Below are 15,985 nucleotides of genomic sequence, written 5' to 3'. Positions count from 1 at the left end.
AAATATGTGCATATCTATGCCCTTTTATCTCTTATCACTGCTTCCTACCTCTCTCTTCTTTATCTCGGAGAACTTCTCTTCCAAACTCATGGTGCTCCCTACCCCCTAGCTTTTTCCTTCTCAGTTCTTCACATAGCTACTACTCCTTGAGGAAAAGACTGCCCTGACTCTCTCATTTAAAAATGGATCTCTGTCCGGTTATTCTCAACTTATGCATCTGCATTTATTTTCTTCATAGTACTTAGCAGAATCTTAAATGATTCTAGATAGTATATTTAGTGTCTGCCTCTTTTCTAGACCTAGACCTTTTCTAGGTCTAAACTTTATAAGCCCAATGCTGTATGTTCAGGTCCTAGTACATAGCTGAATAAATGAATGGGCTAGCAAAGGAACAAAGGAGTTAATACAATCAAATGTAGGTTTAAAAAAATCACCCTGGCTGGAAGCCAGAGCTGATACCAAGAGTCCCAAAAGAAAGCTGCTGGAGCAGTTGGGTGAGTGAATGTGGGAGCTTGCATTAGCACTGTGAGGGCTCAGATGATGAGAAGCAAATGGATTTCATAAATATTTAGGAAGAAAATTATTTGTCTTACCGCAATTTGATTTCTCTTGATATATTCATGAAGAGATGGTAAATGAAAGGGAGACATAAAAGGCTACTTCTCTGAGGAATATCAGATCTAGACTATTGTTATCAATTTGTGAGTCATTTGTGTATACCTAGGTGGCAACAGTTCATCATGTGTGCGGACAAGTTTATCTAGGAGGAAAATATAGCATAACAAAAGGGACTTAGGGATGAACTCACAGAAGGAACAAAGTATAAGTCAGTTAGGAAGAGAGAGTGAAAGAGAGTGAGAGAGACTCACAGAAGGTGAAAATAAGTTGAAGAGAGAGAAGAGGAGGAGGAGGGGAAAACACGAAAGGAAAGAACAAGGAGAAGGAGAGGAAGAGGAAATGGCCTATGAGATGAGGAAATATGAATACAAGCTCAGTGCCTGGCATCCTGCTTCCCTCTTCTTCATCCTCCTGCCTGCTCTTAGCCAATGACTCACTAGCTGGCTTAGCTTTGTGCCTGGGCTGGTGCCAGGTTCTGCTTTTGCGCTGTCCACAGTGAGTTTTAGTGTTCATCAATGCTATTTTTAGCTTATGTCCCTGAATGCTGACTTGTTTCATCTTTCCTGTACCAGTGCTGGTCTTCAAATACCAAAAATATTCTCCTAACTACACAGCACGACCCACCCTACTACATATAAAGCAGCATAGTCTAGTGGAGTACTGAGCCAGAATATGTGGATTCAGATTTTGGTTCTGCCACTTCTTGTTATGTATCATTTTTGTGCTGTGTTTGTACCATCTATAAAAAAGAGAATAAAAACAGCATCTATCTCATAGGTCTTATATGAGAAGTAGAAATTTTGTACACCACTTACAATACTGCAGGTGCCTAATAGTATTTGTTCAATAAATGTTAGCTTTATTAAGCTATTTGTCAAAGGCTCTGACAAAGGTAGCTTCAGATCATCATTGCTGGTTTAGAACTAGAGACAGTAAGTAGGTGTTGGAGTGAAGAAGATCAGGTAGGTCTCTGAAAAGACGACCTGAATGAAAAAGAAACCAGACACGTAGAGGCAACAGCAAGTGAGAACAAGCTTGGTATCCTGAATGAATAGAAATAACACGTGGTGTGTATAACACAAAAGGAGGGAATGATAGAAGAGGCAGACAAGGGTTGTATCATGTACTGCTCAGAGGCCACAGTAAGAAGCTTAGATTTTATTTTAAATTTAGTGGAAGCTACTGAATTATGTGATCATTTTGAGTACTGTGTGAAGAATAAAGTATGGCTGATAGGACAAGAGGAGAAGTGGGGAGACCAGGTAACATGACTATTATAAAACCATGGAGAAGAAGGAGGGAAGCTTAGATTATGATTGTACAGGAAATGAAAAGCAGCAGGTAGGCTGCAATGGGTTCTAGGAGTAGAAGTGGCATGATCTATTGATAGATACAGTGAACAAAAGAGGGAATATGAAAAATCCTTAGGTTTTTTGGCTTGAGCAAGTGGGTGGATATTTATGCTGTTTCCTGAGATGGAGAAATAAATGGGTCTGACAGATGGGTGGGAATTAAGTCACCTTAATAAACTATCATGTTGTAAATTGTCTTTCACTTCAGGATATTTCCCACATAGTTCTGGTAACTGTTTCCTCAGGTTAGTACTAAGGGCTGGGGCTCTCAAACATTCTTTGCAACATTTGGAAAATAAAGAATCCCCTTCAGCATGATCTCTTGTACCCCCATGGGGTCACAGACACACATGGCACCATCATTATGCTGGGTCTTGAACTTTTACTCAACTACTCTATCTGCCTTCTAGCAGATAGAGGTTCAAAAAGTTTCTCTCATCTTTGCTTAGGATATGAGAAAAACATTATTTCCAAGTCTTATAACTGAACGACTGCACTGAAGTACCTCAAATTATTTTTTGACTTGAGCAATATTAAAAAGGTTTCATTTCAAAGAAGAGTCATATAAATCAAGAATCAAGAATGTTTTTCAACTTAATACTAAACCACATAATTTTAGATAGTACTATGTAGGTTTAAAGACATTTATGAAAATATGATTTACTAAAATATTCCTCCTAATATTTTTTGACCACATATTTTAATAGAGGACTATGTATGTTGTCTGGGATTCTTATAAAAATGAAAAAAACACTATGGATAATTATAAGCAAATACTATGTCTGTCTAGGTATATGGTAATCTAAGCCCACTCCATTTGTAAAACATGATGTTTTAAGAATGAAAGCTCAGACAATATCTGGCTCTACTTAGCTAAAATAGATAATAACATATAAAGAATGAGATAAAAGAAAAAATCAGGAATTCTGTGTTTTGCTAAATTCCCATTCTCTTGTTTTTCATTTAATTGATTTAAATACATAATTACTGAAGAAGTTTTGAAGTCAGATTGTTAAGTTACTTGTGGTACAAATCCAGATAAAATTCTCGCTTCACTATATAAATCTAGGTCTTATATTTGGGTTTTAAAAATATAGATAAGATATCATAAATCTATTATCTACACATTAAAAGAAAAATTAAATGAGTTTCCAAGTACTAAAATTATAAAATTATAAAGATAAACCCTATATACAATATTTGGTATAGTTAATACATAGTATATTATAGGTACATTAAAATATATACCTGCAAATGGAATATCACATATATAGAACAAAATCGTCATATCTAGAACTAAGTCAAATCAGCTGAATATCACATCTTTAGTAACAAAAGGAAAAAGGTTCCCCCCTAATGTAAATAGATACTTGTGGATGTTTATTTTCTCATTTTCAGTTATCATTTCCAAAGTATGCTGTATTTTCTGTGTAACCCATTTTTCATCTGCCCAATTACTAGCAATCTCTTTTCTACTATCAAAAATGATCATGTGTTTCTTTATTGTAGTAGATAAAACATCCTTTCATTGTTTCAGCTCACAAGCTGTGAAGATCCTACCCACTGTTCTTGCCTCCAGCACTTCACATTATTGGTGTATTATTTCATGCATGCCCTACTCTTTTATCAATTGCTTTTGAAGTAATGTTAATAGACTAGAAAATTGAGACATTTATGAAGTATAGGCAGTGTTTATGAAAAAATCCATAAAATATGACACAGGCAAGACAAGATAAAAGCAGCATTTTAATAGATTATGGCAAAGAGATCCTGTCAGAGTTGACAACTGACTCCTTTGAGATCACTAATTTTTATGGGATTAATTCTGTGGTATAAAAAATGAAGTTAAATGTCCTAATTAATCTGTAAATAGCACACCCACAATTAAACCTTGTGGCCCCTTCTTGGATTGGAGCTGCAATGATTTTGAAAAGTAATTATCTCATATACATAATGAAGAAGGTTTCTCTTTTTTTTCTTTTCTTTTATTCCTTGTGGCATTTCAGCTAAATATCCACCTGGATTCAAATTTGAATAACAGTCTTTAGTCCACAGTTTGGTGTGGAGCCATATTGACAATCATAAATTATGGTTTATATATGTAAAAATAAAATTTGAGGAAATAGTGTAGGAGTGGGGTGATAGAGGGAAGCTAGAGTTTCTCTATCTCAGTGTAACTCTTCTTTGTTGTACAATTTATAGCACCAAGAAAATGGTGACGGTAATGATGACGAAGGTGAGGCTCTGTCTTCAGGTGAAGGAGTTAAGTCTGTCATTCAGGAGCTAGAATATTAAGCACTACTTGGCTTTTCCATCATTATGCTATGGTAGGGTGCTTAAGAAACACTGTCTTCATTCCTTTTTTCCTTCTTTCTATCTTTAATAATTTGAATTTAATAACACTTTCTGTAAGTGTTATCTGTAAGTAATCAGGTAGGTGGAAAAAATACAAGTTAAAAATAAATAGTTTAGGATATTTTCCTAAGAGTAGATGTTGATAACAATCTTTAGGATTCATATTCATTATTTTATCTGATCCTGACAGAAGCTCCAAAGACAAGGATTAATGTTCCACCTTGTGGAAAATAAAGAAACTGGGATTCAAATATGTTTAAAAAGTTATCCAAATCTTACAGATGATCCTTGTCTTAAAATGAGTTTAAGTCTTTTTTTTTTTTTTTTTTTGTACCAGGGATCGAACTCGGGTCCTTGCACTTTCGGGGCTGGCAGCAGAACCATTGAGCTAAAGCCTAGCCTGAGTTTAAGTCTTGATAAATTCATAGTAAGTTTGGAAATGCATTTAATACACACAATATACTGAACAACATAGTTTAGCAACATGGTATCCTGTAGAGGATCAGTTGTTGCCCCTCATTATCTTCCTGACTGGGAGTTGTGGCTGATTGCTGCTGTCCAGCACCACGAGAGTATCATATTGCATATCCTTAGCCTGGGAAAAGATAAAAATTCAAACTTAAAAGTATAGTTTCTGCTGCAGGTGGATAGCTTCTGCACCATTGTAAAGTCAAAAGATGATGAGTAGAATGACTGAAAGTTTGAGATTCTCTGTATATAGTAGGAGATAGTTCAGATTCTGGAAGGTAGACTTCCCGATTTCAAATTCAATACATTTTTCATTATAAGAATACTCTGAGATTATTTTTTGGAATCAGAAATAATCTAGTGATAAAGTATAATATTCTATCTATTTTGGTGAAGAGTAATTATTCAAATCAGTGAGCTCTTAGGTTAAAAAACCAGAACAAAAGAGGGATTAGTCATATATTACTGTTTTTTGTTACAATAAGGAAATACCTGAGGCTGAGTTTGGAGGCTAAAAGTACAAAAGTGCCACTCTAAGGACCAACCTTGCAAAAGACGAATGCTCGAGGGACAAACCACATCCTAACCACAGCCAGTGACTACTTGCTACTCATTTAAATATTCTGGTTTTGGAGGATTGGCAACACACTCATATTTTTAAAAGAAGGATACTTATTTTCTTCACTGGATCCCAAGAAAAAGTAGGATTATGAAAATTAATTATATATTCACTTGAATTTTATGGCCCTGGTAAAAAGTAAGCTGAAGTTATATTCTGAAGATAATACTACAGCAAAATTTACATAATACTACTGTGTTTTAGAAAAAGACCTCAAGTTGCCACTACCTGGCAAAGTACCACCTATATTAAGAAAATAAATAGGTTTTCAGATGAATAATATGTTTTCTGATGCTCATAGTCTCATATAAACAGTTCAAATATTTAGAATTAACTGATCAATTGATGTGGTTAATTTGATTAAAAAGTATATTTACCTGCTTAAATAACTGGTTTATAAGCCAGCTAAAATTTCTCACATTTCACAAGGAAATGGTGACTTGAGATCATAAACAAATTATGTTTCAGATTCCTAATTCTATATGTGCTGCCGAAGCAAGCACTCAGATTCCTAATTCTAAATCCAAGTTCCCAATCCAATAAATTACCTTTCCTTACTTTATCAGACTCTTATTCAGTCAAAACCTTGAGAATACACATTCTAAGATTTTAGAATATCCCGTGATGGAACATCATTTCAACAAGTGAAACATTTAAGAACAGAAAGGCCTAGTCGTATAAAGAAGACTGCGAAGAGAAGTCCTAAACTGACAGAAAGAGAAAATAATAAATGGCACCTTTTTCATCTCTAAACTCTCTAATTCCAAGAAAACACCCTAAAGCCTTTGCCTTGGGTAAAAAATATTTGAAATGCCAAATCTGGTTATCGATTCATCTCTAAGTGTGTTGGGAAGGATTACTATAGTTAAGTATATTCTAAGCCTGTTTATACCCAGCGTTACTCCTGATGTTCCAATAAGAGTGCCTATTTTTATTTTTGAAGTGACACCAACTTGAGAAAAAAGGAAAAAAGTGTGGTTAAGTCATTCTTCAAAGCTTTTCTCTATGAAGCTATTTTGATGGTTTTTAAAACTAGCAAAAAGCAAGTGGAAGCTAAATTAGTCACTTTCACATTCTCTCAATACAAATAACAAATGAATGTGATGCACTTACAAAGATTGATTATCAAATTTGTAATTCTGCTTATTTTATACTGTAACTATGTCCTAGAATTGAAAATAGAGAGAACTAGTCACAGAGGGGCACATTTAATATCATTGTTTTCATATCTTCATGTGAGAGCAAATAGGGAAATCTCTTTATATGGCATGGTGGATACACCACGGAATTTCCACGTGACCAAATCCTGTACTCAGTAATGTTACATAGATGTGCATGAGGGTTTTAAAGTCCTTAATCATATTTATTGAATAAACAACTGAATACTTTCAGTCAGGTAGCATGCTGTTGATTCTGTGATATATAATGCTTCATTTTTAAATATCTTTAAAGGGTGCACATTAATTCTTTATGCAATGTCTCCAAATCATTCCTAGTAACAGTCCTTACACTCACAAAGTGCTCAATATCATTTACTAGAAAACAATATCTACAGTCTTTAAAAATATAGAACTAATTTGCATGACTTTAACCATAGACCCATGGTTATGTTTTTATTTTCTGATTACTCTCATGACTCAAACCATATAAGGTTTTAATTTTAGATTACTTACATAAACATTTGTTTGCCTCTTCAGAAAGTTCATAATTGACTTGAAATCTACCATCTCTCCACTTGCCACAAAATCACCTGTGCAAATGTTTGAGGAAATTTGAGGCAAATATAGAGGAAATTACCGATTGTTAGTTATTGTGCTTAGACCATTTTAAAACTTACTGAAGATTTCACATCAATAGAATTCTATACATATTTCTAACAAAGATAAGTTACAATTTAATTTTCAACCTTATAGAAAATTCTGTTCCTTTTTTACAGCTATCATTGAGGAGACACAAAGTAAAATTATAATAAAACAGAAATTTATTAAACACCACGAAGGAAAAGAAACACACAAATAGTCAAGACCTCAAGTCAACACGATAAATCAAGTCTTGTAATTTTTTAATGTTTCATCTGTTATCTTGTATTTGGTAATGGTATTGGTAGAACAGTAAGCCTTTAAAATCTGTGCACTTTGGATCACCTTAAACCAGCTGGTTCCTTTCCAAAGTGCTCATCTTTTGTTATTAGTATGTTCTGACCTTAAGACAGCACTGTGCTTTCTGCAGCCAGGATATCCTTTTCAAGAGTGTCAGACAGCCTCAAATGATTGATGTGCTAGGATGGTGCTCTGGTATTTTTCTTTTTAGTCCATCTCTAGTAAATCTAGAGGTCATTCTATAACACTTCTAATTAGATCTACTCTTATTAACTTCATCCATATTTTCTTGTTTTCCTTTCTCTTGTAAGTGGTTTGAAACTTATAATACAGTGTGTTACTAAAATAATTTTTACAATATTATGTATAAATAAAACATTTCCCACCATGGGAAACAATTCAAGCAGTGAACTTAATTGGTTCTCTTCCTTGCATTCATATTGCAAGACTGACACATGATTCTCGGGCCTACTGTGCAAAGTAGAAATTGTTTGCTACTTTCCCTTTACTTCTTTTTTTCTACTACAGTGGACCTTTGACTTACAAACTCAGTTCATTCAGGAGGGATGGTTGCAACTCAAGTTTGTCAATTGAAGGCTGAGGCTCCTCTACACAGCCTTCAAAGTCTCTCTCCTGTATACAGACACATCTCAGTGTCCTTAGAGAGACATTTTCCCAGGATTTCTTAATTAACCCCACACAGGAAAGGATGTTGTAATGTTCCTTCCTGAACTCTTTAAGGGTTAAACCTATATCTGAGACCAACTGGAAGCACACACTGCTGCCATTCGGGTTGTAACTCAAGACTTTGTTCATAAGTTAAAATTTAAATTTTGGTCATAACCCAAGTTTGTTTGTATGTTGGGCCAATTGTAACTTGAGAGTCCACTGTACTTCTTACTATGTGCATTAATCATCTTTTGGTCACTATAAAAAATATCTTAGGTCATCAACTTATATCTATCTCTATAACAAACAGCCAAGACTGCCAACTTTTAAAGGGAAAATGTTTATTTTGGCTTACAGTTTTAGAGATTCCAGTCCATGAAGCTCTGGGGGGCATCTGGATAGTAATGGCAGGAAGGGTATAGTAGAGTAAAACTGCTCATGTCTTGGCCAGGAAGCAAAAGAGCAGAAGAAAGGGCTAGGATCCCACGGTCCCCTTCAAGTGTATACCCTAAAGACTTCCCACTGGGCACCACCTCTTAAAGGTTTCACCCTGTCCCAGTAGAGCCGCCATGCAGACCAAGTCTTCAACATATGAGCCTTTGGTAACACTCAACATCCAGACTCTGGCACTATGTTTACTTAGGTAGATACTGCCCTACCTACTCTAAGGTCATGTTCTTTACTAAGCCAGGGTCTTTAACCACTTAAAGCCCAAGCAGAGAGTGGGTAGGCCTTTTTAGGCTTGCTTCTTTGCTACAAAGATGTTTTCACATCAACACAGACCTTCAGTCTCAGAGTATTAATTCTAAATATCCTGCTTTAACACAAATGGAATCATATTTCCCAATCTTTTGAGTTTGGTTTTGAGATTTTTGATCAATTATCCTTTTGGGGCCTCATAAAAACTCTGATTCTGAGGATCAGAACTGACTTTCTGGCTTCAACATTTTGCTTTGATTCTTAACTATATTTGGACTTTTCTTCCTAATAGGTTACCTCCTTCAGTAAACACGGAGACCATTATGGTTTCCAGAATTTTGTAACTATCTCAGTAGAGCCACCTGCAGAGAATATACCCTGTTCAAACTGTCTCCAAAAGTTAATCCCTGACTGGGGAAGGTCAAGGAGACTCAGTAGCTGCTACCGTGTTGCCATAGGCACCAAACTCATTTCAGAGCAAGAAGGGTTAGAGGAAATGGAGCATTCCGAGTTAAAGAAAGTTGGAAGAAATTTTGATGATTGTTTAAGGCTCTTCTAGTATGGCTGTTACCAGAACAATGATTAAAAAATAATTTCAAGTCATTTAAAAATTTTGCTTTAGTATATTTGAACTAAGTTTTGTATCCACAGATTTCTTATTAGTTGTAGGAAAAAGTCTGATAACCGTACAGTAGAAAAATTGGGTAATACTCTGCCTAAATTATTAAAATTAATATCACGATTGAGGAGAGATAGGCATAGAGTTCCTCCAGGTGTGACACGCAGAGAAGAACACAACTTTACTGACTTTATGTTTGGCATAGCATACTTAGCTTCAATGTACTCATTAAGAAACATCACACAAAACCCAAAGAGCTTTTTATTATTAAAATGGATTATTGTTTTGAAAAGGATCAGTGCTATATACAAAGACAAGAAAAATTTCAAAATGTTCCAGATTAAAGGAGACCAAAGACACTAAATGTAATGACTAATCCTAAATTGAGGTCGGTATTAGGGAAAAAATAATACTATGAAGGAAATGGTTGTGTCAAAAAACTAGAATACAGGTGAAAGATTAAAAATTCATCCATTTTACATTATTTATATGTAGGACAATATTCCTATATTTAGGAAATAGACACTAAAGTATATGGGAGTAAAGGGCTATGAAGCTAACATTCAAAGATTAAGAAAACATTGGTTCTTATGTACATGTTATGCATACACATTTTATATATATACACACACACACACAAACACCGATGTACACATACATCGACACGTGTAATAAGAGAGAGGAAAGAGTAGTATACTCATCTGATAGAGCAAATGTCAACAAGAGAGGAATATGGATAGAATATAGGTAGATCAACATCTTTTGTACTTATTTTATTCTGCTGCTTTTAAGTTTGAGATAACTGCAAAAAAAAAAATCCACAGAAATAAAGTGCTTTAGAATGTCAAAGTCTTCTTATAATTTATCACAAAAAAGTATGTGAGGTGGTTGACATGTTAACTAGGTTGATTTAGCTATTTTGTAATACAAACTTCTATTTTCCATATAAATATACAACTATTATATGTCAATTAAAGATAAAATTTTAAAACTTCTAAAACAAAAAGAGAGGGTGGGGAAGGCAAGAAACTTGTGCAGCAGATAGAAATCTCCTAAGTGCTTGGTAGTCCAAAAGAACAAGTAGGTACTTGGAAAACCCTCCACTGGCCAAGTAATTCCTACTGAGATTATATCATGATGTTCAGAGAAAATTCTTTCTTCTTCATATGCCATAAACATTAGAAGTTGATATATATATTGTATTTTAATGAGACATACATAAAAATGACTATTAATGCTTAGTTATTTGATATTACTACACACAAACATAATAAATGTAATTTGACTGTAACAATAAAATGACCATCTCTATGTATAGAGTTAATATGTGTTTATCTGAAAGTTAACAGATAAAGAGATACTGCCAAGACAAACAAGGCAAATGAGAATGGACATTCAAAGTACATTATTGTGTTATTGGAACATCTGGTATCAACACTGTCAAGTTTACATATGTTTCAAACACTTATTTATGTAACAATCAAACGCTAAGCATTCCAGCTGCTCTTGTAAACTTTTTATGAACTGAAGTCATATGCATAAGCTCAGCTTAATATACTTTACAGAGGAAAGAGTGTGAGGAAACTATTAACTCTCAGAGGTATGATTGTGGTTCAGCTTTCTGTCAGTGTTATGAACTTGGGACTCATGTGAGAGCTGAGCTGCTGGCCCATGTTAGATTCATTTCATTATAGCAAATAGAATCAGAAATATCTAACAAATAGGTCATGGTCATCAGTTGGCAATTATCTTTTTAGGTCATAATTGACTATATTAGGAAAATAATGGTATGAAGGGGAAAATGGAGTAATGGTGTGATGAAAAGTCATTAAGAAAATGGACATTTAATATTAAAGTGAAAAATATATTTTTCTCAACTCATCTCACAATGAACACAGGTAGACTGATTGTGATGATGCAAAAATTAGAAAAAGAACAAAAGAGGAAGTATTTTGGTTTGGCAACCATCTAATATTACACCAAATGAAAAGTGAAACTTGCTTCCTTAGAGACAGAATTAATAGAAATGGCTTTAAACCCAGGTTTCAAAATCAAAAGGCAGGAACAGAGGGCAGTAAGCACTTTTATATGCTATTTTTCCCTTCTACTGACAAAAGAAAGCAGATGCACATATTTCCCCCAAATTTGCCTAATTGTTGTTTTAATGTAATTTCTAGGGTATAAAATGTTACAAAATGGAACTTTATTTTATGAACAGAAGATTTAATCTAAGTGATTTTTTTGAGAAACGTAAAATTCCTTTCTACCCTTAATCTAACTGGAAGGATTCTGAATGTTGCCTTAGAATTAACCAGATGTTTCAGAGTGATTGGTTGATCTTGCAGTAATATATGTAATCTGTGGGATCCTACTGCATGTACTTTTAAGCTATCACCACTTTACCTGTGCCAACAGTTGCAATCATAAATCTTGGGTCTAAGAAAAATTTCCAGGATTGCCCTATGTCATAGGAGATTTACCACAGCAATTTAGAACCTTAGATGTACATTTGAATCACCTGGAGAACTGTTAAAAAATTGCAAATGGAAAGGAGACTAAGAGACGAAGTAGGGAGGGAGAGGAGAGGAAGGGGATAAAAAAAGAATTAAAATGTGTTATGCGCATGTACCAATTCCCCACAGTAAATGTAATCATTACATACTGCAAACATGGACTAATAAAAATATGCAGTGAAAATATTGTGAACCCAGGCCCCATTCCAGACCAATTAAATCAGAATAAAAGTCAGGCACTAGATGCTCCCCATTCTGTCTTTCAGCTGGACTTTGCAAAGTTTAGAGTTGTAATTATAATGGCTCTGACTATTTACACTCTGCCTTTTCTGACATCTTGACAACAGTTTCAGCACTTGTAAGTGACAATCCGTGGCTCAGCATTCTAGCCTTCCACACACTATCTTTCCCCATTTTAACTGAGGAAAGAGGGAATAAGATAAAATTTGATTTTTTTTTCACTTTTTACAGGTTATTAAAAAGCAGCAATTTTTGCATTCAAAACTACATGTTGCAATCATGAAAAAGAAGAAGGGGATACAATGTAGGTAGAAGCTTAAATCATAAGCAGGATGGGACATAACCATTTGAGAATATATTTGAAATAAATCTATTTGAAATAAATGTCCATATATTTCTGGGGAATAGTGTTGGCTGATAGAAGTTCAGCTTAAAAAAGAATGACTCTTAAGCCCTAGTCTGCCTAGGTAGTCAGCCTAGTCTGAGAGTAGCCTCAGTATAACTGCTAATAGAACCTTCTTTGACAGTTGGTTTACTGTTTAGATTATAAATTGTACTAAAAAGGGTTGGAGACTGCTTACTGAACAGAAAATTCAGTCCAAAAGTAAAGACAACATACATTAATTATACATAGTATGTACCTAATATTAGTTACTATATGATTATTATAATTTTTAATTCACACAAGCTTTAAAGATAATCTGTACCAAACAAACAAAAACAAAAATGCACAACCTCAGATTTCATCTGAATCTTGGCAATTGAAGATTTTTTTTTTCTACAGCCTCACAAGTGGTTTTGTAGTGTCATCTCCAAAAATAGATGGCAGTCTTCATACTTTTTTTGTGCAAAAATAGAATTCAAGATAATTACACAAAGATTTGTCTTCAAACTGTCAGAGAAGTTTGCATATTATAAAACCAGTGTTTTAGTCATGTCTAGATAAATGCCCTTATGATTATTAATTCAAATTTAGTAATTTTTGTTCAATGCTTTGAGACATGAAAATGTGTTTGTGCGTGCACACAAGTGAGTGTGTGAGCACAGGAGCGAGAACAGGAATGACATTTAGATCTGCTTTAAGTATAGCTATCTGAAACGTTCTCTTGTTTTGACTTATTCCAGAAGGAAAACTTAAAACAATGAGTAAATGAGTATAAGTTACAAAGAGGCATATTTTAGCTCAACATAAGGATTTTTAAAATAGAGTTGTCCAACAGAATGGATTGTTTCAGGAAATGATGAGCTCCTTTTCTGAAGATATCCAAATTGAGACCGGATGAGCATATGCCAAGGATGCTGCAGGAAACATTTCTGTACTGTGTGGGAGGTTAGCCAATAGAAGATGATGTCTTCAGTTCCTTCCAACGTTAAATTTTATAATTTTATGACTATTCCAAACAGGAATGACTGCTTTAATGACACACAGCCTGAAGTCTGGTTAAGAAAATGAAAGCAACAACAACTAAAACACAATTTTCCTACTGAAGAATTAGAGATTATTTGCTGAATTATTTAATTGTACAAAACAAGAGGATAAGAAGCTAGGCAGAAAGCCAGTGAAGGGCTGAGCGAAGTTTCTCAGTCTCACAGAGAAAAAAACTAGAGTCCTAAAGAGATAAAATCTAGAGTTCACAAATTTCCAAAGAGGAGGAATCCTGACAAAATTTTACAGAATCTCAATTGGGAATCCAGCTTCCACATACTAGTAACACAGAGATAAATGAGGGAGTTAATTGAGCTTTACAAGATCTGTAATGGAGTTTCAGAATTAGAAAAAGGTAAACTGACAATGCTGTATTTGCTAACAAGATTCATAAAGAATAGTGATACTATCTAGAGTCACTACAGTTTAACAAAGACAGTACTTAGCATTAATAAAAATAGATATAAAATATATGACTCAAAACAGGATAGAAAAAAAATTTCCACAGATTCATAGATGACTACTTTATTGGAATTATCCAATTGGGTAGGAAGAGCTATGATTAATATGTTACAAATAAGAGATATAGTGAAGAAACTAAAGAACTAGAATATGTAAGAAATAAAAAGAATCCAATAAAAATTTTAGAATTTAAAAAATGCAAGAACTGAAATTTAAAATTCAAGTGATTTCAACTGAATATTAGAAGCTACAGTGAGAATTTTGACATTAAGAGCTAATGTGATCTGGAAGAAACGTCAGAAGATATATGTGCTAAAATTCGATGAATAAAAGGGATATAAGTACAAAGAGATTCTGGCTTCAATATGGGACTATTGCAAAGGTATGTCTAACTGAAGGTATACCAGGAGGTACAAGAGAGAAAAAAATAGGACACAAACAATTGAAGAAGGTAAAGAATATCCGAAGAGAAAGATACTGAGGCAAAAGAAACCACACCTGATTATATCACAGTAAAACTGATGACAAGCAAAGACAATAAAAAAAGGTGAAAATAGCTAAAAGGCAAAATATATTACCTTCAAAGGTTTAGAAGGTATAGAAATAAGAATTATGGTTGACTTAATAGAGATAAAAAAAAGACAATGGAATGTTATTTTTTAAGCTATTGAAAGAAAACTGCCTTCCTAGAATTTTACTCCTAGCAAAAAAATTCTCCAAAAATGAAGATTAAAAAAATAATTTTCCAATAAACAAAAAGAAAGTAAAATTTTCACTGGTATATTCCCACAAAAATAAATAATAAAGTGAATTCTATTGTGCAAAGGAAAATGATTCCAAATGGAAAGACAGAGATTCAAGAAGGAATTAAATATGACAGTAAAAATGGGTATAGATATAAATGATTATGGGCTCTACAAAACAGTAATTATTATATCTTCTGGGGAATAAAACATGTAGGATTAAACTGATTGATAATAATATAAAGTATGGTAATAATAAAGAGTCAAAATATTCTAAGGCCCTAGCATTGTCAACAAAGTGTGAATATATGAAGTTATATTAGATTATAGGTCCTGACAGTAAGCTGTATTCATCAGGATATGTACCAAAATAGTGAAAGAATGTATAATTAACAAACCAATAAGGGTTGGAGAGAATAGAATAATGAAACATTTCTAATCTATTTGACTTTAAAATTTTTATTAGTACATGTTTACAGCTCCCTCCTCCATCTCTTGATCCTTTTCCCATTTGCAATAGATGTATCTAAACTAATTAATTTAATTTAATTTATTTTTTTAGTTCTTTTACGGTACATTTTAGGTATACAATTCATTTACATTTATCATTGGGTGCTTGTACCTGTACGTGATATATCTTGGTTCTTATTTTTTTCCCCATTACCTGTATGCCCTTCACCCCCTCCGCTCTTTCCTTTTTAGATAGATTTCATTTCCATTTTTTTTCTTTTCTCATAGTTTTTCCTTTCCTTCTTTTCCTTTTCTCTTCCCCTCCCTTCACTCCTTCATCTTTGGACATTTTTTCCTATTTCAAATTATCAATTATTCATTTTAATCATTTTAATCCTTGTTTACACTATCAGTTTCTCACATTATTCGGTATTTACACATGTGTGTCCTATTTATTTCACTTAAGAGTATGGCCTCGATATGCATTCATTTAGCTATAAATGACTCTACTTTTTTGTTCTTTATGGCTGAGTAGTACTCCATTTTATATAAAAACCACATTTTCTTTATCCAGTTTCCAGTTGATGGGCATTTGGCCTGCTTCCAAGCTTTAGCTATTACAAACTGTGCCACTACGAACACGGGTGCACATA

The sequence above is a fragment of the Heterocephalus glaber genome, unplaced genomic scaffold (assembly GCF_053883595.1).
Source record: "Heterocephalus glaber isolate CG9 unplaced genomic scaffold, H.glaber_assembly_v1.0 deba00000809, whole genome shotgun sequence".
NCBI classification, from domain to species: domain Eukaryota; kingdom Metazoa; phylum Chordata; class Mammalia; order Rodentia; family Bathyergidae; genus Heterocephalus; species Heterocephalus glaber.
The sequence above is the reverse complement of the archived record's forward strand: the minus strand, read 5'-3'. Positions refer to the sequence as shown.